This window comes from Lissotriton helveticus, chromosome 4_2 (assembly GCF_964261635.1).
Source record: "Lissotriton helveticus chromosome 4_2, aLisHel1.1, whole genome shotgun sequence".
Classification (NCBI taxonomy): domain Eukaryota; kingdom Metazoa; phylum Chordata; class Amphibia; order Caudata; family Salamandridae; genus Lissotriton; species Lissotriton helveticus.
In genome coordinates this window covers 7344291-7364099 of record NC_136064.1, presented here as the reverse complement: position 1 = coordinate 7364099, position 19809 = coordinate 7344291, and the positions used below count along the sequence as shown (strand labels likewise).

Sequence of the window (19809 nt, the reverse complement as noted above, 5' to 3'; positions counted from 1 at the left end):
CTAAAATACGGTCAACATGTTCCTGCTCTGTTGATGTGTGCAGAAATGCCGCTGAGCTTTCATCAGAACCTCCTGACCTTATTTACTGGCTTCCATTGACCTCTCTAATCCCAAACGTAATGTACATGATACTAAATATCATTGTTTCTAGAGTGCGCAGACCTCACCCAAAAAAGTATATGAGAGCTTTACAGTCTGGTATAGTGCTGGGTATAGCCCTCAGTACTAAGTGAAATGGAAAGCCATTGCACGTTACAGTCAGTGACACCATGTAGTTTCCTACAGACTGTTTTCTCAAACTGTTGTTATGAAACTACAGATTGAAGTTGACTTGTGAATGAGGTTTAATCAACAAGCATACAAAACCCAGAATGCAAAGAAGAAACCAGGACTGGATTAACTACTCCCTCATAGACCTCAGAACTGTGATAAATTGGGTTTTTAATTGAGTGGTACCCCCTCAAGCAACAACCCAACCTCTGTCAGGATGACTCACAGAAGTCACTAAATAAACCTGTGCTTAACCCTCTTGTAGCTTGGCACTAAAGCAGTCCGGCTTAACTTAGAGGCAATACATAAAGTCTGTATGCAACACACAAACAGTAATAAATTGAAAACACTACACAAGAAAAATCCCACACCAAATTAGCTGGAGCTTCAGGTTTGTGCTCAGTGCGGGATGTCGAGGCTATAGCATATAGTGCACATCTTGCGTTGACGGTCGTTACTGGCTGTCGCTGTAGTGCAAGAGAGTCCAGTCTACTGTAATTTCATGTTGGTGGACAGCGAGATCTCGTACGAACAGGTCAATTTGTGGTTGCAAAGAGCCCAAGACTCTAGGATTTCTCCTTCTTCAGAGGAGTGCACTCTGATGCCAACCAAGTGCTATATACTGGGTGAGGTACTTTTGGGATATCATGGACTCAGTCCAGTTGTCAGGTGGGCAGTTCCAGGGAGGTCCCTTGGAGTCATTATACCTGGGATGAAGGGAGCAGGTCCAGTCTTACTTCTCAGAGAGCAGGGCTGGCCTCGAGCTGCAGGGCAGTCCTGTAAAGTAGCCACAGGTCCAGGAGTGTACTGAACAGTGGGTCTGAGGGTCCTAATTTTATACCTGGTGCCAGCTTTGAAGTGGAGGAAACTTGTAGATGGCCCCCGCCCAACAGTGGTCATGGAATTTCCTGCCTCCCTCTCTGGGCTACACTGGGAATGGGGTCACATAAATCTAGTGTGATGTTCTTTGTGTGTTTGCTGAAACACATTTAAAAAACGCTAAGTGGGGCTGTGCCCGTTTCCACTCCTTCCAACACCTAGTATCCCTTTGTCTTACTTATGTGTAATAAAAAGGGAGTTAGTTTAAAGCTTGGCAAATTGTTTATTTTGCCTAGTCTAGCTGCCAGTTACCTCCACAAAGGCTGCAATTTAAAGAGCTACTTAAGTTGGTGGCACAATTTAATTTACTGGCCCTGGGTATATAGAGCACCACTTTACTAGTGACTTGCAAGAAAATAAAATATGCCAGTTGTATATAAGGCAAATTTACAGTGTTTTAGGGAGTGAGCGCAAGTACTTTAGCACTGGTCAACAGTGGTAAAATGCACAGTGAGGCCAACAAAAATAATTTGAACATCACAAGAGGGGAGATGGCTAAATGTTTGGGGGAAGACCACCCTAAGGCTGACAAATCGAATGAGAACCTTGAGAGCTCTGAAAGAGCAGGCACCCGAAAAAGGATGAGAAAAGGAGACATGAAATACTGTTGATGTCCAGAGACCAGGTTTCCAGCAAGGTGAGCAAAAAAGAGAATTCAGCCATGTTAACAAGGGAGTAAAAAACCTCTTTCTTTTTTGTCTTTGGTGCAACTTTAGAAGAGAGCCGAGCTCGTATGCGAAAAATATACGCATTGGCTTGAGATCAAACGGGACTTTTTACATTGCCTATGCCTCTGGGAACGCAGTGGCTTGAACTTATGGCCTTTGACCTTATTGTGTGAAGCATATGTTGGAGTAATTAAACAGACGCATACAATCCATGTCAGCCTATGGACTATTAAACTTCATTTAAAATTTATGCCCTGTAGAAGTACCCATGATTTGTTACGAAACGCGTTGGTTGTATCTTTGTCTGCTGTTTTAACACAAGCAAAGAAATAAGAAACAAATGCATCCAACCGATGTGTTGTGATACCTCACTGATAATGTCCATACTTTCCTGTAACTCTGGTCTCTGACTTCTGGTGGGCTATAAGGCCCTTCGTTTAAAGTTTGGTCTACACTTATGTGTGAGTTCTTCTCCCTCTTGCTGTGTATAGAGTAGAATCCAGGCCAGGAATGGGGGTAGACTCCAAGCCTGGAGTGAAGGGATAACTGATTTACATTCTTTACTTTTATCAAACTTTGTTTGAGGTTGAAATCCACCCTTCATCGAAGCATGTCACCATGTCTTTCACTCGCGGCTGGTACGCAGTAGTTTCACCTTCTTATTCCCTAGTTCGATTCTACATGTTTAGATTTGAGCACAGCCTTGTATTGTTTCAGTTCATGACCTTGATTTGATGCAGATTTCTACATTTTGCAACCAGAAAAGTATATGGTAAACCCCTTCACATTTTACCAAGTTGAGTCAAACTTCAGACTCCTGCTGGGCAGCACACACACGTAGAAATCTAGATCTCCAATTATGATTGAATGAGTTGAGCTTAAGGAGGACAGTGGAGGACAGTGGTTGGCTGTCCAGCCGCTCCACTGACGGCCAACACGTGTTCTGTTTACAGCCATGGCTTGGGACTAGACAGTACTGGTCTAGAGAACACGTGGCTTCTAGTTCTCTTCATTGATAATAGTATAAGGAGCCATCCAGTATAGATATTGAATTAGAACATTGGAATGTTGGTAGCTCCATTGAAAACGATGGAGTGCTCCGGGCTTATAATGGCTGGTATAAGCCCGGAGCTCCAACATTCCAATATTTCTTTGTTCACAGCTCTGGCTGTGAACAAAGGCTACAGGGAGCATGAGAAGATTTCAATCCCCTCGCACTCCCTGAAGGCTTTGTTTTGTTAGAACATTCTGCCCTCTAGTGGCAGAATGTTCTAATAGCCTTATAGCCATTCGTAGCTGGGCTATAACGGCTATTAACGTCCCTCTCCCTTGTGCTAAAGGCTCTCGCTGAACGCTGGAGAGGGCCTTTAGGGTATATTAAAACATTGGAATGTTGGGAGCTCTATTGAAAGCCATGGAGTGCTCTGGGCTTCTAATGCTTGTAGAAGCCCGGAGCTCTAACATTCCAATGTTGTTGTTTACAGCTGTTACTGTGTACAAAGGCCTCATTGAGCTTGAGTGGATTTCAGTCAACTTGGGCGTCTGAGGGTCTTTGTTTTTTTGTTAGAACATTCCGCCACTAGAGGACTGAATGTTCTAATAGTCTTGTAACCCTCTGTAGCTGCGCTATATCGGTATTAAAGTCCTGTTCCCTTGTTAAAGGACCACGCCTTCCGCTCAGGACTTGCCTGCTGGAGCGGGCCCTTAATGGTCTGCATAGCCCGCTATGTTGGACAATAAGGCCATATTAGAACATTGGAATGTTGTAAGCTCCACTGAAGACAATGGAGTGCTCTGGGCTTCTTCAGTTTGAAAAGCTTTATTGATATACAATAAGTTATAAAAACATATCCGCAGTACACAGAAGGAAACTGTAAGTAAAATTAATGAGTTGGCTGACATATGCGAAAAGGGAATAAAAGTATTTTCGAGATTTTACATTAAGGGGAAAGGAAGAAGAGGGGGGAAGGGAGGATTGGGGAGGAGGTATATCATAGGAGAGAAGCATACAATATAAAGCAAGAGAATGCATACAAGACGAGCATCATACATAAGTTAAAAGAAATTGATCAATAATATCCAAACTTATAGCAATGTGAAAGGGTAAGGTGAAAGAAACCAAAAAAATAGACACATAATCATTCAAGGAGGATTACAATTCTCAGAAGATAAATGTGAAGCATTCTTCAATACATTTCGATCCAGAAAGGGGGCGAGGGGCAACCAATATAGATATCTATTAAATCGTGGCATACATGAGGTAACAAAGGCCACATCCAATCTGTGAAAATGACAGACAATGTTGTATGGATAATTTTGTGGAAGTCTTCCAATTGAAGGAAATGTGTTCAAAAGCAAGAGCCAGCATGAGATCAAAAAGACCATGAGTATGCCAGTTAAGCTCTATTAAGTCAGAAAGACTGCCAGTGAAGAGCAATGGGATAGAGTAGGGGGTGGAGATAGAAAGGATGCGAGAAATGTAATGTAATGGCCAGTAGAAGCCCGGAGCGTCAACATCTCAATGTTTGCTTTTGTGTTGCTGTGAACAAAGGCATCACAGACCCTGAGGGGAATTCAGTTCCCTCTGGCACCGTGAGGCCTTTGTTTTACTATTTAGAACATTCTGCACTCTAGGGGCGGAATGTTCTAAAAGCCTGCCGTAGCAGGCTATACCGGCCACTGAAGGCCGCCTCCAGCGTTAAAGGCCCGGTCCAAATGCTCAGGCCTTTAACGCTGGAGCGGTCTTTTAATGGCTGGTATAGCCTGCTACGGCGGGCTATAACGTGCTATATTGGACCAATGGAATGTTGAGAGCTCCATTGAAGACAATGGAGTGCTCCAGGCATCTAATGGCTGTTAATCACCCGGAGCGCCAACATTCCAATGTTAGTCGTTCACAGGTGATGCTGTGAAACAAGGCCTCATAGAGCCTGAGGGGATTTGAATCCCCTCTGGCTTAGTGAGGCCTTTGTTTCATTTTTAGGGTATTCTTTCCTCTAGTGACGTAATGTTCTAATAGCTTTATAGGCAGCCGTAGCTAGACTATACTTCCATTAAAGGCCCGCTCCCTTGTTAAAGGCCCTCCCTTTTGGTTCAGGCCTTTAATGCTGGAGCGGGCCTTTAATGGTTGGTAGAGCCCTCTACGGCAGACTATAAGGCTATAAAAGAGACCGTTCTCTTTACTCAGTCTTTCATGGTGACAGTCATCACCACATGATGAAGATAGCTTGGGGCGTGGGATCTGTTGGTACATCATTCACCTGTTGGCCTCTTTAATGATGTATTACTTTCCATTGGTCCTGTGACTGGGACAAGCGTTTCCTAATCTGGTAATGTTAAGGTGGCTTTGTCGTCACACAGCAAACTAGCACCGTTGGCTCATCCCACGTGGAGTGCAACCTGACACAAAACTCTGGCTTAAAGTCTAACCAAGTGCTGCATAGAATGTATGCATCGTAAAGCTGAGGGATGCCTTTCCCTGCTAGAGAAGGGACTTGGTTGACATAAGAGCCTGAAAATGTGAGGGGTTTTCTGGGTTGTTGTATCGAAAATTCTAAACATCATAACTAAATGAACTCTACCCCTGACTAAATAACTCATTCCCCAAAATGATTATATGCAGGCGTCCAATTTACTGTTGGAAAATATATACTCCTCAGAATTCCAACAATAAATAAGTTATCAACCCCTGTTGACCCTTCATCCAGAACAGGTCAAATTCGCAGCTGAAGATGCTACAGGTTTTTATTAGGTCGAGCCTGGAATTGGCATCCGAAGGATGCGTCCAGGTGGAGACTTCTAGCTGTCTGACTCGGGGGAATGAAGGACAAGAAAGTGTTACGAGCTTTTGCTGCCAGATTTGGGTGCGCGCACGTTCCATCCCGCGCCGTGCACATGCGCGCGCGCATATACACAGACACACAGACACTCGCTCACACACACCCCCTCCCCCCCCACAGTCACACACACACAGACTCCAAGACACATACACACACGCACGCACGCTCACACACATACATACACAGCCCCCCGTCGCCGCACACACACATGCCCCCCGCCCTCGCAGCTCAGCAACAAGGCGAAGCCCCACTCACCGGCTTCCTTGGTGCGGCGGCGGCTCTCCTCTCATCGGCAGCTGCAGGGCCCGGCAGCAGGACTCTTCCTCCCTCCTTCGGCACCGGGGCGCAGGGTAGGCTCCTGCCTGCTCCGGTGCTCAAACAGCCCCGTCTCTTCCGTGGGAGGCGGGGTAGGCTCCCGCCCTCCTACTTCCTGTTTCCGGTTGTCCCGCCCGGCCTGCCTGACTTCCTGGTCGCAGGCCGGCGGCGATGCTCGGTTTGTACCGGGCTGCGGCGGTGATGCGGGGGGACACACGAGGGGTAGGCTCCCTCCAGAATTTAATTACTTAAGGCGCCCGCAAATTATGGGGCAGTGGCGCTTTTGCTCGCACGTGATGGCAATTATCAGGGCCGGATCTACAGTACATGCTGCTGCACGCAATTGACTTTCTTTTACCTCACTACTGGTACTGTAACTGAACTGTACAGTGTCACAGTGTTAGTTATTTTAGGGAGCTCGTTCGTAGTACCTGCTTCTGAGCTTGTCCATCTGTCTTGTCATTAATCCACAGTCCCAGTCAGAGTCAGTGCAATCTATGTTCCGCGAACTGCGGCCGCGCGGCCCTTAGTTCAGTGTTCCCGTCCAGTGGGCGGGGGGATACTGATTGATGTGGGTTGGATAGGATTTTGAGTCTTTAATCTGAGGGGGTTGGGCGGCAGCTGGCAGCGTGAGCGTGCGCAGATTTCAGATTGCGCATTACCACGCCCCAGCACACCCACGCATGGGCCGGTCGCATCCCACCACCGAGTCATCACACTTCAACGGACATTCAACTGAACTCTCCAGCCAGCGCGACGATGACGTTAGTGGAGGACTGCAGGCTCACAGCAGTAGTAGTGTAGCCAGCCACTAGCCACCACTAGTACTGTAGTAACAGGCCAACAGCTGCAGCACCAGGTGAGACAGGCACTGCAGGCTATCAGGCCCGCCTGGCCGAGTGTGTCCTTATTTATCAGTTAATCACGCACCGCAGTGCACTGCCTAGAGCACTCTGCAGTCAGTGTGTGTCGTGTGTCTGCTTTCTGGCTTTGTTTCGAAAACTGACTAATGAGGCCCCCCCCACTCCCCACGTTCCCTTAACCCTACACTCGTTGATAAAGTAAGTTGGTAGACTTGCTAAACTAAGTCTACTGCAGAAAGAGAACGCAGATGGTCAACTCTGGCCTGGATTTTGGTTCAAGGGTTGGTGCTGGGTGGCAGCAGGCAGCGCAGGGCTTTGTCGGGTGAAAAAACGGGGGGTGGGGGGGTCTCTCAAAAGAGCATAGCCAGTGTAATTTGGGGCATGCCTTAAAGCACAGGTTAAAAATCTGTGTTTACTGTTTCGCATAGTGTGCAGCCCGACTTGTATTTTGCTGTTTCTGTCATTGCATCCAGATATGTTATACAACAACAAGTAACCTCATACGCAATGAATCTGTTGCCCGTTCCAGTAAGTTTCTGGGCTGGTGTCAAAAATTGACAGAAGGGTACACAGTTGTAAATGTGACTGACCTCACCATGTCATGGAAGAGTGGCTTGGCACTGTGTGCAATCATTCACAAATGCTGCCCTGACCTCATGTAAGTCATATGTTCTCTTCTGTCTTCTATTGTCTTAAACCTCCACACAAAAAGTTCATTTGATACCCTATGTCAGGTACACAGCAAACTATCTTGTGTTGAAATCTTTGATAATACACTAGGTCATCATTTGCAATACCCTGTTGTACAATTTTACCAGCAGTTATCCCTTTGATGTGCAGTGGTAGACGCCACCTCATCCCTTCCAGCTGGCAACATGCCCTCAGTTACGTCCACTACAGGACCCTACTTACATTGATCACTTACGTGCCCAGGACCTGGGAGCCACCCATTATACAATTTTCTATTAGCAATTTCAATCATTAAGACATTTTAGTAATCATATCCAACTAATCTGACCAATGGAATTCAGCCTTGTCAGTGGTTATCGTCCGGGCCACTGGAATTACGCAATGGTGGGCTGTGCCAATTTTTCTCATAATTATAGATTTGCCACATTTGCAACATAATCCATCATCTACAGATTTCAACAAAAAATGTTTCTAGCTCACGCGGTTCAAATGTTACTAAAAAAATACTGCTGCACGTGTTACTGCGTAGTGGAAGGCCCTTTGCAAAGGTTGACTGGACACCTTTCTGTTGCTTATTGCCATATTTGAGTATTAAACTGGTACTAATGAGGTGCACTCAAATGCCCAGCCGGTGTTAACAAGTGTAAAAAGTACAAATTAATGAAGTAATGCTATTATTAAATGTGCTGAATTACACTGCATAATTTTCCTTTTCTTGCCGCATAATTTACTCAACCTTGTAGCAAAGTTGTCCCTCTTGTGGCGCATAATTCCAGTGGCCCTATGTATTAATAGCAGTTTCTTTTGGTCATTGATGCATCGTGCAGAGACCTCAATTTCTTCTATATTACATGGATATGGCCTGTTGTAACTTCTGTGTCAACATATAATTGCTGTAGCAATGATCATGTATTGTAGGTACGTTAACACTTGTACTAGTGGCTAGCAATCATGTGCTTTAATGATTTGTGTTTCAAATGCAAGTATTTTAACCCCTTCGACGCTGATGACGAGCTGGGCTCGTCATGAGGTAGCCTCCTCGCACGCTCATGACGAGCCCAGCTCGTCACGTAAAGTGCGCTTTTGAAAAAGTCAGCGTACGAGCGGAATTCCGCCCGCACGCATGCGGTTAAAAACACCATTTACATTCGTGCTTCCGACATTTCTCCCAGGTACTAGGTTGCTGATAACATTGTGCTCCTCATCTGAATCTTTCGAAGACCCAATATTTAAAAATCCTTCAATGAAGTAGGAGGAAGGTTAGGTCTGCTTCTTAAAATTCAACGCTTCTCAACTGATCATAGTACCGCCAAATAAGGCTCGATTGCTTTCTCCCATTGTTATAGGCTTATTTTCACCTCAAATTGTATAATTGGGCTCCTTAAGAAACCGCTTCTTGACCCATGTGATATAACAATAATGATTTATTGTACATAATGATCCTTATAAACACATTACATTAAAAGCTATTAGCATTGTAAATGACAATGCCTTTTATTACATAACATAACATAAATAAAAGGCATTGCCATTTACAATGCCAATAGCTCTAACTTTAATAATGCGAGACCTATTGCATTGCAAATGCTTGTTTGAAGAGTATGCTTCCTTCCAGCTTGGCCCTAAAAAGACCTCTCGCGCTTTTTTACAGTTAGTCTTCTGATACGGTAGGAAGACAGGGTGGTTAAACTGGTAACTGGAACACTGCTGCATAACTATATTTTCTGATATATATTAACAGTTGGAATAATAAGTACTTTTAATTTAATACATAGAATAGGGACATATTTCAGGGATCTGTCGTGGTGTTTTTTGTTGTTTTTTATTTTTGCATGTTGAGGAATAAGACCTGTGATGAGCTAGAAATGTAGCAAGTCGTGGACAAGACGTTTTAAAATATTACGCATTGCTTATATGGTGAAATTCTTTCTAAGTTCAACCAAGACATTCCACGTTTTAGAAACTGTTGCCAGTGTTGTTGTGAGTGCATATCCAGGACCTGGGCTTACTGTTTCCTGTTGATCCCATATACTGTGTTTGGCAGATATTACGGCTGCCTCTCCTTAATTCCACCTCATATCTTTTCCTTCCACTGCTGTACGTACCGCTTCCTTTCTCTGTTGCTCGCTACCAAACGTTTTGTTTTTTCCATCCTGATTTCTCCTTTCATTACTGTTTACCTATCTACCCATCTTACTCTCCCTACTCCGGCCTCCTTTCTTTCAACCTATGGGTCAAAGTCTGATGATGAAAAACACGTTCCAGTGCGCAACACTGAGTCCTGGCACAAATTAAGCACAACCTGTTCGATATTCTTCATGCAATTTCTGATCTGGGATTCACTTTTATAACCACATATGTTTTGAAACTCTGTTAGTTTGGCTTTCTCCGTAAGACATGGGTCCCGGGCACTCCAGAGCTTAGCACCCTGTTCCTTGCTGGAGCATATGGCTGATGGGACTTTCTGGACTGGGGAAGACTGAAGAAGGTGTTGAGATCCACCTTACACTTTTTTTTTGTTCGCCGAAATGGTATTGGAAAAGCTGTTAGATTTCACTAGCTGTTCATTTTTCGATTGATGTTTTTTTTTTCTTCTTTTTCTTTTTTTCTTTTTTCCTTCCAAAGTTTTGGCTCATGGACCATGACTAAAACCTGGCACCTGAGAACTGGGCATTAATTTGCCAGTTCAAAGTAGAAACCCAACAGGCCATTATTATTGCATGTTTATTTACAGTCGGATGCCATAATATTGGGTAGAAAAGCACTGTGCTACTAAAATATATTAGCCAGATTTTACTACTGCAATGCTGTGGATAGATCGATCATCAAGCTTCTTGTTTGTAGAGATTAAAGTATAAGGATATACGTGCCTATGTACTTGCCTTCATGGTTTTCTTGTATTAGATAATTTGGCTACAATATTTTTGTATTGGGATAGTTAAATATGATATTGTGGAAGACTACCTTATTGAGTGCTTAGTTGGTCAATAAAGCTATGGGTTGCCCTTCCCCTGACATATATATATGGGAGTGAGCTGAAGCCAGAAGCAGCTAGGGGGATCAGTCTGCACAAAGAAAGAATGTTATCACTGCCCGCCCCTTCTTGACCTGCAGAAGGACATCCTAGGACTGTTCCACCCCTTTCCGAGTACGCACAAGGACGTCCCATCGCTGTCCCAGACTTATCCCAGTATGCACAAGGATGTCCTAGCACTGTGCCGCCCCTTTACCAGTCTGCACAAGGACCTTCTATTGCAGTCCCACCCCATCCCAGTATGCACAAAGACGTCCTATTGCAGACTCACTCCTTTCCCATTATGCACAAGGGTGACCTTTCACTGTTCCATCTCTTCCCAGGCTGCACGAGGACGTCCTGTCACTGCCCCATCCCTTTCCCAGACTGCACGAGGACGTCCTGTCACTGCCCCATCCCTTTCCCAGGCTGCACGAGGACGTCCTGTCACTGCCCCATCCCTTTCCCAGGCTGCACGAGGACGTCCTGTCACTGGCCCATCCCTTTCTCAGACTGCACGAGGACGTCCTGTCACTTTCCCAGACTGCACGAGGACGTCCTGTCACTGCCCCATCCCTTTCTCAGACTGCACGAGGACGTCCTGTCACTGTCCCATCCCTTTCTCAGACTGCACAAGGACGTCCTTTCACTGTCCCATCCCTTTCCCAGTCTGCACGAGGACGTCCTGTCACTTGCCCATCCCTTTCCCAGACTGCACGAGGACGTCCTGCCGCTGCCCCATCCCTTTCTCAGACTGCACGAGGACGTCCTGCCACTGCCCCATCCCTTTCTCAGACTGCACGAGGACGTCCTGCCACTGCCCCATCCCTTTCTCAGACTGCACGAGGACGTCCTGTCACTTCCCCATCCCTTTCTCAGACTGCACGAGGACGTCCTGTCACTGTCCCATCCCTTTCCCAGACTGCACCAGGACGTCCTGTCACTGTCCCATCCCTTTCTCAGACTGCACGAGGACATCCTATTGCTCCCCCATCCCTTTCTCAGACTGCACCTGGACGTCCTGTCACTGCCCCATCCCTTTCCCAGACTGCACGAGGACGTCCTGTCACTGTCCCATCCCTTTCTCAGACTGCACGAGGACGTCCTGTCACTCTCCCATCTCTTTCCCAGTCTGCACGAGGACGTCCTGTCACTGTCCCATCCCTTTCTCAGACTGCACGAGGACGTCCTGTCACTGCCCCATCCCTTTCTCAGACTGCACGAGGACGTCCTGTCACTGGCCCATCCCTTTCCCAGACTGCACGAGGACGTCCTGTCACTGCCCCATCCCTTTCCCAGGCTGCACGAGGACGTCCTGTCACTGTCCCATCCCTTTCTCAGACTGCACGAGGACGTCCTGTCACTGTCCCATCTCTTTCCCAGTCTGCACGAGGACGTCCTGTCACTGTCCCATCCCTTTCTCAGACTGCACGAGGACGTCCTGTCACTGCCCCATCCCTTTCTCAGACTGCACGAGGACGTCCTGTCACTGGCCCATCCCTTTCCCAGACTGCACGAGGACGTCCTGTCACTGCCCCATCCCTTTCCCAGTCGGCATTAGGACTTCCTGTCGCTGCCCCGCCCCTTCTCTAGTCTGTTGTAGGAGAATAATTGCAGAGTGCCTGTAGCATTCGGAGCAACCTGCTGTCAAAATTATTTATTAATAATGTCCAAATAGAAATATATATTGTGTACAATATGCTGTTTCTTCTAATAAAGCACTCTAGGAAGCTTGGAGACGAATTAGTGCGCTCTGTGGAGTAGACGTGTGCAACATATGCCCAAGAGAGCATCTGCCGTGTCGAACGTTTTATGACCCCTGCATAAGATTGATTTGGTACAATTAGTGTAGACGGGAAATACTTCTATAAAGTCGTTGTTATCCTGATAACATGCGGGCTGTTTTTTCTTCTTTCTAGGACCAATGTTGGGCACCCATGCTATATATATCAATCGCAGAGAGCCGGGCTTGACTTTTTGAAGTGCTTGTTGATGTGTTGCAGAACTGTGTAACTATTCTTAGAACTTCTCAGAATGTCAGGCGGTTCTGCCACTTCCCGATACAATTGCAAATACAGCAGGTTGTGTTGATTTTTCTCACATGACTAGTCTCTCCCTACCATCTTTTCTTTACTTTACTGCCGCGACGCGCCATGGAGAGCGCTTACCGCAGCCGTCCTGTAGTGTTCTGTTTGTCAGTGTGTGTGCCCCAGTGCCCGCGTGTCTATGTGTTACCTGGTGGTATCCATGATTCCGTCTTGAGAGGAAGTCAGCCCCGTGCCCTTGCTGCTTCCAAGGCTTGTTTCTGTGCGCATGGAAGCGCAGCAGGCGCTAGAGGCCGCATATGCGAGTGTGTACTTTGTGCGCAGCGGTGGCGGCTGGACTCAGTCCAGGGTTACCTCTCTGTGTCCGTGTTCAGATGTTACAGAGAGGAGGGAGCGCCAAGAGTGGGGGCATCGATGCTGCGATCAAAGGGGGGAGGGGCTGAGGAGGGAAGGGGCAGGATAAGGGGAAGCGAGACCGAACCATGTAAAGCAGAGGGTCGTAGATCTACAACTCACGCGAAAGAAAAGAGAAACGCATGAAGTGCACCCACTGAATGGATGTATTGGCTGGAATGCCTTACAGTTCAGTCATCGTGCAAGGTGGCTCCCTGTGCTGTGTGCACGCGGTGTTTTTTGTGCAGCCGCCACATGCAACCTCTTATTAGCATCTTATCGGCGCTAAACTAGTCCAGTTATAAGCATCTAAGCACTAAACTCTATACCTCAAGGGTCTGGTAAGATTAAATCAACAAGATTAGTTCTATTTCATAAATGGGGAAGAATGTTAACCTTTCGCAGTGCTGCATGTAGACTGTCGATCTACAGTCTACCTGTTTGACAAATACTCTGCCCTCATTGGCGGTTCTACCAGTTGTAGATATGTACCAGTTCTCAGATGCGTCATTCTTTCGTTGTACAGAAATGCAGCAGCCGTGCTTTTCCATATATCCACATGAGTCTCAAGAGAGTTTGCTGTTACGTTTCTTTTTGCTCAGGAAAACGCTTCCATGTGCATTCATGAACTTATGGGGCCGTGTCCGCCCCTATTTTCACCCTGATAAGACAGTTACTACTTAACTTGGCCGGAGGAAATTTTTAGTTTTTTTTCCTACTGCAAGAGTACTTGCGCTAGGTGTAAAAATATAGAAAGGAAAAATAGAGCTTCAGAAAATATCGACCATTAATGGATCTCTTCTCAAAATGTTAATTACTTTCAATTTCAAAGTTCACATTCAGTGCAAACTTCCAGGCGTCGTCTTCAGGCTTTCCTTTCGATGTGAGGTCTCCACTCAAAAAGTTGACTGCTGCTGGCTCTCTGAAGGTTACAAGGGTTGAAAAATTGAGATAGAATTAACAAATTCTAAGCAGAAAGTCTTTATTTAACCACTTATTGTCACACAACCGTTTCGAGGTATTGGTGAAACTGGCCTTTGTGCAATATGAAGTCTGGTCTATGTCCGGAGGCGAAGTTCCTGGTTTAAAATTTTTAATTATTTGCTGTATTTCGAAAGATGCATTGGGTTCGAGTAGCCAGAAGGATTGGAAACAAGGCTCTGTTTATCACTGCAAACCCAGATGTCTTTAATCTCTACTCTCAAGTCTGTATCCAAAGTCCCCCCTTCTCTGTTCCATGCTTCAGAAGATCTGGGGGGCAGTGAGGGAGACACTCCTACTCATTTATAGCCGCCTCCTGAAGAATGCCCTTCCTCTTACCTTGCATAAGATTGAAGATCACCGTACGTTGCGAGGGACCTTAAAACTCATCTGTTCTATTAAAGCCACTGTCAGTTTGGCTAATTGAGTGGGTCTCAAAGCCAAGATGCCCCCGGGCGAATGATGTGTTTTGTAAGTGCCAACTTTTATAAGTGCCAACTCCACTCAGGGAGAAAATGAATGTCTGCTAATTCTTCCCCTAGAACAGTGGTCTTCAAACCTTTTAATGCCCCCTGCCCCACCCACACTCCCTTAGTGGAAAAGAAAATTATCGTCCTCCACACCCCCTCTGACCTTTTCACAATTATATTATTTAATTGTATCTTTTAAAAGTATCCACAGTGCGGCTGGGGGTTTTGAAGAATATTTGGAGCCCCTTCCCTTTTGATACTTACTCACAGTTAGGATACAGATCGCAGTGCTACTTTTGACCAGAGCCTGCAGCACCCACTAGGGGTCCCCCTCCTCCCCCAGTTTGAACCCCCCTGCCCTGGACCATGTTTGCACGACCGGGGACAGAAGGGGCTGTGTCCTAGTGTTTCATCAATTGTTGGCCCTCTCTCTGTTTCAGGATAGATGTTTACCCTAAGGTGGGCTAGGAAAGGGCCGGCCTAGGTCATCTCATTGCTTACTGTCCTTTATTGTAGGGCAGGAGCTGCTTGGGCCATCTCTTAGCGGACTGCCTTGTAGAGTAGCCATGTGATGACCCTCACTGGTTTCTCGATAACTTTTAGATGACCTAAGCTAGTCTTTCCATGGCCTCACTACCCTGTATCATTGGCTAGGGAAGGACCTTGGGTCTCCTCATCGCTGTCTTTCCCTTCTCCGTAGACTAGGGATGGACAAGTGTAGAAATAACCCATAACGAGGTACGTTTGCCAAAAAGCAGTAAGTCCATTATTGTAAAATGGAGACACTCCAGCCACAGGCAAGCAGCCCAAAGAGGTCTGTCCAGCAAGTGTCTTCACAGCTTCTCTCTAACCATAAACATTCTACACCTTGTAACTGGAGCATACCACCATCAAGACATGAAAACCCCTTAAAGTGAGACCATTTGGATAAAAACATCCTAACTGCACCACAACCAGCTGGGGTGGTCTTCCTCTGAGTGGCCCACACCATAGACTACGGAGGAACCAGCCTAGGTCTACCCATCAGTGGATACCTCCTATCACAAGCTCTTGAGAGTCCAGTTTAGGCCACCTCATCGCTGAGTACTCCTTAGATGCCTGTAAGTTAACTCGTTGTTGTGGTTAAAAAAGAATGGAGGCAAAATCTAATCGTCCAGCTCAGCTTTATTATGATGACTTTGATAGGTATGTGGTCTATGGATGTGCATGGCGATTTCTGATGCCCACTCACATTTATTCACTTTGCTTTATTTTTCCACCCTTGGGATCCCTTGTCCAGTGCATCTTCGTCGCTGAGTAACGGTGTGGTGCATGTCTTACACAGATCTGAAGTGCTTCACTATATGAAAAGGAAAACGAATCTACACTAACCTTCTAGAACTCTCACCTGGGGCCCTTTAGAAAATGAAGTTGAGCAAAAAAGAATTACACAATGTTGGCTACTAAGGGAGAACACGTTTTTGAGGGGTTTGAGGGGTTTGTACGTCTGTTGTCACATGTCAGGAGTTCAGAGAGGTCCACACACAGTTAACTATCCAAAAACCCACCCCAGGGCATCGTGTAGGTGCGTCTGTCTGTGCCGTCCACCATTCTTTTCCAAGAGTTTGAAAAGTACATTCAGTCTTGTGATAATAAAGGCTGTTGAAGATGGAGAACCCCCAAAATAGGTGTAAAAAAAAAAGAAACCAACAAAAAACCGGTGGCAACGTTGTTTTTTCAACATCCTTCTTTTTGAGATAAAGCAAACAAACGAATGTGCACTTGTGCTCTGTGTTTGCAAAGTCCATGTGATGTGCCACAGAGGTAATGAAACGCTCTGTATCCTGCGTTAAGTGTATTCTCAGCGGTAGGACTCTATACAATGACTCGTGTCTTCAGCCCATACCCCTGTGCCATCTGTTATTTGAATAGAGGCCGTGCCATCTGCCCATTAAATTGCCCCGTGCCATCTGTTGATGCAGACACCCCTTGTTTCTGAAAGCCTATAAAGAGCCCAGCTCTGATTTGCCCTTAAGTTGTACATTTGCTTCCTTTAGTAGTAGTTTCCTTGCTATTCTTTGCCGTAGCTGGGCAGTGTGCAGTAGGCAGTGCTCTTTTCAGTGCACTTTTTAATCTCAAAACCACATGTCGCTGATGGAACTTGAGACCGCGCGTTTATGGAGCTCTTACACAGTCTATGGACCAATTCAGCTCGACTCCCTTAAAGTCTGTGAAAGAACAGATTCTGGGGTGGTGGGGTGGCACGTGTGGGCGCACTTGCATGGATTAGCACTACTACAAATATGACTATTACTAAAACAATTCTATAAGGAGAGCGAGTTGTAGCCCAGCCTAGTTTGCCAGTGTTTGGGCTCTGATCTCAATTTGCCCCTTCTTGACTCGAGCACGTTGTGTGACCCGTGTGTTAGTTCTAGTATTTACCAAACTAGTGGGCATCTAAAAAATCATCAATGTCTTGTGATAACCACATACACGGGGATGAGAAATAAATAAATCTATTGACAAGTTTGTTCTTCTCCAGTGTTCTCTTAACTGTATATGCTTTCCCCTATGTAACCCCCGCTCATCTCTTTCTGTTTCGACTCCTTTTTCAAGAAGAGAAGCTGACTTTCCATTTGCTGCAACACAAACTGCTGGATCCTTGCGCAGTTATAAATAATTATATATATGGATATCACAAGGTTTTGGTGCTTGTTAAATACGACAACAAGGTTGTAGCTTACTGGGTCCTGTTGCTGATTAATAATGAATCAAGACGCCACACGTGTTTGCTGATCGTGAAAAGCACATGGCTGGTGTTGCAACTTGCTGCTGCAGTAGGCCATTCTGACTAGTGCACGACCCTCGGTCCCAGTCTGATGCTAGTGTGGGTCTGAACATATACACGGCATGCAGCGCGTGGATTCTACACTCTCCAGTCCGGTTTCCCCCCTACTTCGGAATGCTGGTTATTGTGTTCTGCCATCAGCGTTGGCCTATGTGATGCCATTTGTAAGTTATCGGTGAGTATGTATGATGCGGTCTCTGGCACTGCAGTGTAGAGTGGGATCTGGCACTGCAGTGTAGAGTGGGATCTGGCACTGCAGTGCAGAGTGGGCGTGTAGCAGCTTTAAAAAGACAAACTTGGGGTTTCATCGTCACTTTAAGGCCTCAGCGACTGTGGGCTTTGCAGGGATCTTGTAACATTCCTTCTTGGCACGGAACCCTAGCCAGCCCTCGACTAAAGCTATTTCGCTATGGGTTTTATTGTGACACACCATGATAAATTCTACTTGTGTGAGTCCTGGAAATCTCCTGCAGATATTATGGCCACAAAGTCTACTCCATTCAGATGTGATGCATATTGCGCATCGTGTGTAGACATACAGTGCCTGCCGATCCACAGCATACATTCCTCTGCACCTGGTGTCGACTATGTTTAGTTCAGGTGTGTGGACCACTACGTGCACACTCTGAAATTGTGATTTTCTGTACTTTTACAATGACACCGAAGCGATCCCTTTACCAAGGAGTCTTGGTAAACACACTGTTTGCATCACTAAGATGCCTACAGAGGCTCCACTTAATGCTTTACATAGGAAATATTTTACTTCTTACTTTTGGAAGTTGGGAATAAAAAGGTTACTCACTCCTCCTCCCCAACCAGCCACTGGCTGTTTTTTTTTTTATTAATCACCATTGAAACCTTTGACCATCTTCAACCGAATTCTGTGCAAGTACTCTTATCTCCTTCAAATATTTCACAAATGTGATGCATATTGCTCAAGAAGTGGCAGCGTAATGCAATTGTAAAAGTATGTCCTTTTCTCAGAAGTGTAGGGTTGCTAATAGCAGCCCTTGTGGGTGTGTTATATTGTAGTTGTATCAGACTAGGCTTGGTTTCTGCCAGACCTAAAAGAAAGTAGAACCAGTGTGCAGACACGTGATACAGGCAACTTAAAAACATGCTGAGTAGTACCTGTGTGTAGCTACGTGATACACGCGTCGTATAGTGATGCTGAGTAGCAACAGCGTGTAGCCACCTGATACAGGTATGTTATGATGATGCGGAGTAGTACCTGTGTGTATCTACATGATATAGGCAAGCAGTCCTCATGCTGAGTAGTACCTGCATGTAGCCACCTGATACATTCAAGTTATGATGATACCGAGTAGTGCGCACGTACAACTACCTGATATAGGCAAGCTATCATGATGCTCAGTAGTACCAGCTTGTAACCACCTCATACAGGCACGTTATGATGATGCTGAGTAGTACCCACGTGTAACCACCTGCTTGATACAGGCTGCGCCTGCTGCAGTGCCGGCACAATGCACTGCTCGTGCTGGCTGAAAACGATAGCGGTCAGGCTTTCTGCCGCATACAGTTTGAGGAATGGGCATTTTACCCGACCAGTGCAGCAAAAACGATGCACCTTGGCGTCTGCCCGCTATTTTCCTTCCAGAAAGGCAACAGGATTGGTATACTCTATTTACAACCACTATACTGGTAATATTGGTATAAGTCGCGACTATATAGATATTCGTTAGGTGTGCTTAAATAAACTGACATATTTCTTATGGTTATCTTATTTTATGTTTAACATATAGGTCACTGCATACATAAGTACAAATTTTATCATAACGATCTATAATTGCTTCACTATTGAATTATTAAAAAGGGAAAATATGTATAAAAACGAATAAATGTGTTTCAAGTACAGCAACACTTGAAGGCCTGAGTTTATTAAATACAACTTAAAACTAGATATGTTGCCTTTGTTTTACATATGTACCTTCCATGTACTTGCGTATCTTTACATTTGTTACTTTACTCCAAATTCAGCATCTACAAGGCACTACCCTATATCTCATCCTGTACCTCTCTCAAAATATCCTCTACCTCCACTCTCTGATTCATCCTAAACCCCATTCTTACTACTATGATCTCTAAAATAACCCTTTCTAGACTTGCATCATCTCAAACCACCTTTGCTGTTCAAATCTATCCAAACAAGCCTTTCTAGACCCTTCCTTCATATATCCCTCCTAGGCTCATCGATACCTCCTCTCTCTCCCTAATCCACTTCTAGAGACTCTTCCCTCTATCCATCTCTCCTTTACTCATCCCAAACCCCATCTTACTACTATGATCTCCAAATAAATACTTTATACCCCCTTCCTTCTTCTAGCCATCCACTATCCTTTTCAATCCAACTAACCGACTCACATGTCCACCGCTCAAATTAATTTTGTGTTTCCCTAAACTAACTCACCACTAATCCCTTTTGGGTCCCGGAGTAGCGTGCTACTCGCCGAAAAGCTCTTCAACGCCTCGTCGGGGGTAGTAAGTGTTATATAAATGCAATTACATTAAGTTTAGGGGGGGGGGAGTACAGTTATG

General features: G+C 45.5%; 1 protein-coding gene across 1 annotated transcript in view; it reads left to right on the top strand.

Annotated features, from left to right (window-relative positions):
• AMER1 (APC membrane recruitment protein 1) overlaps nucleotides 1–19809 on the top strand; it is a 63212-nt gene that overhangs the window by 17706 nt on the left and 25697 nt on the right. The gene's annotated exons all lie outside the window — the stretch shown is intronic.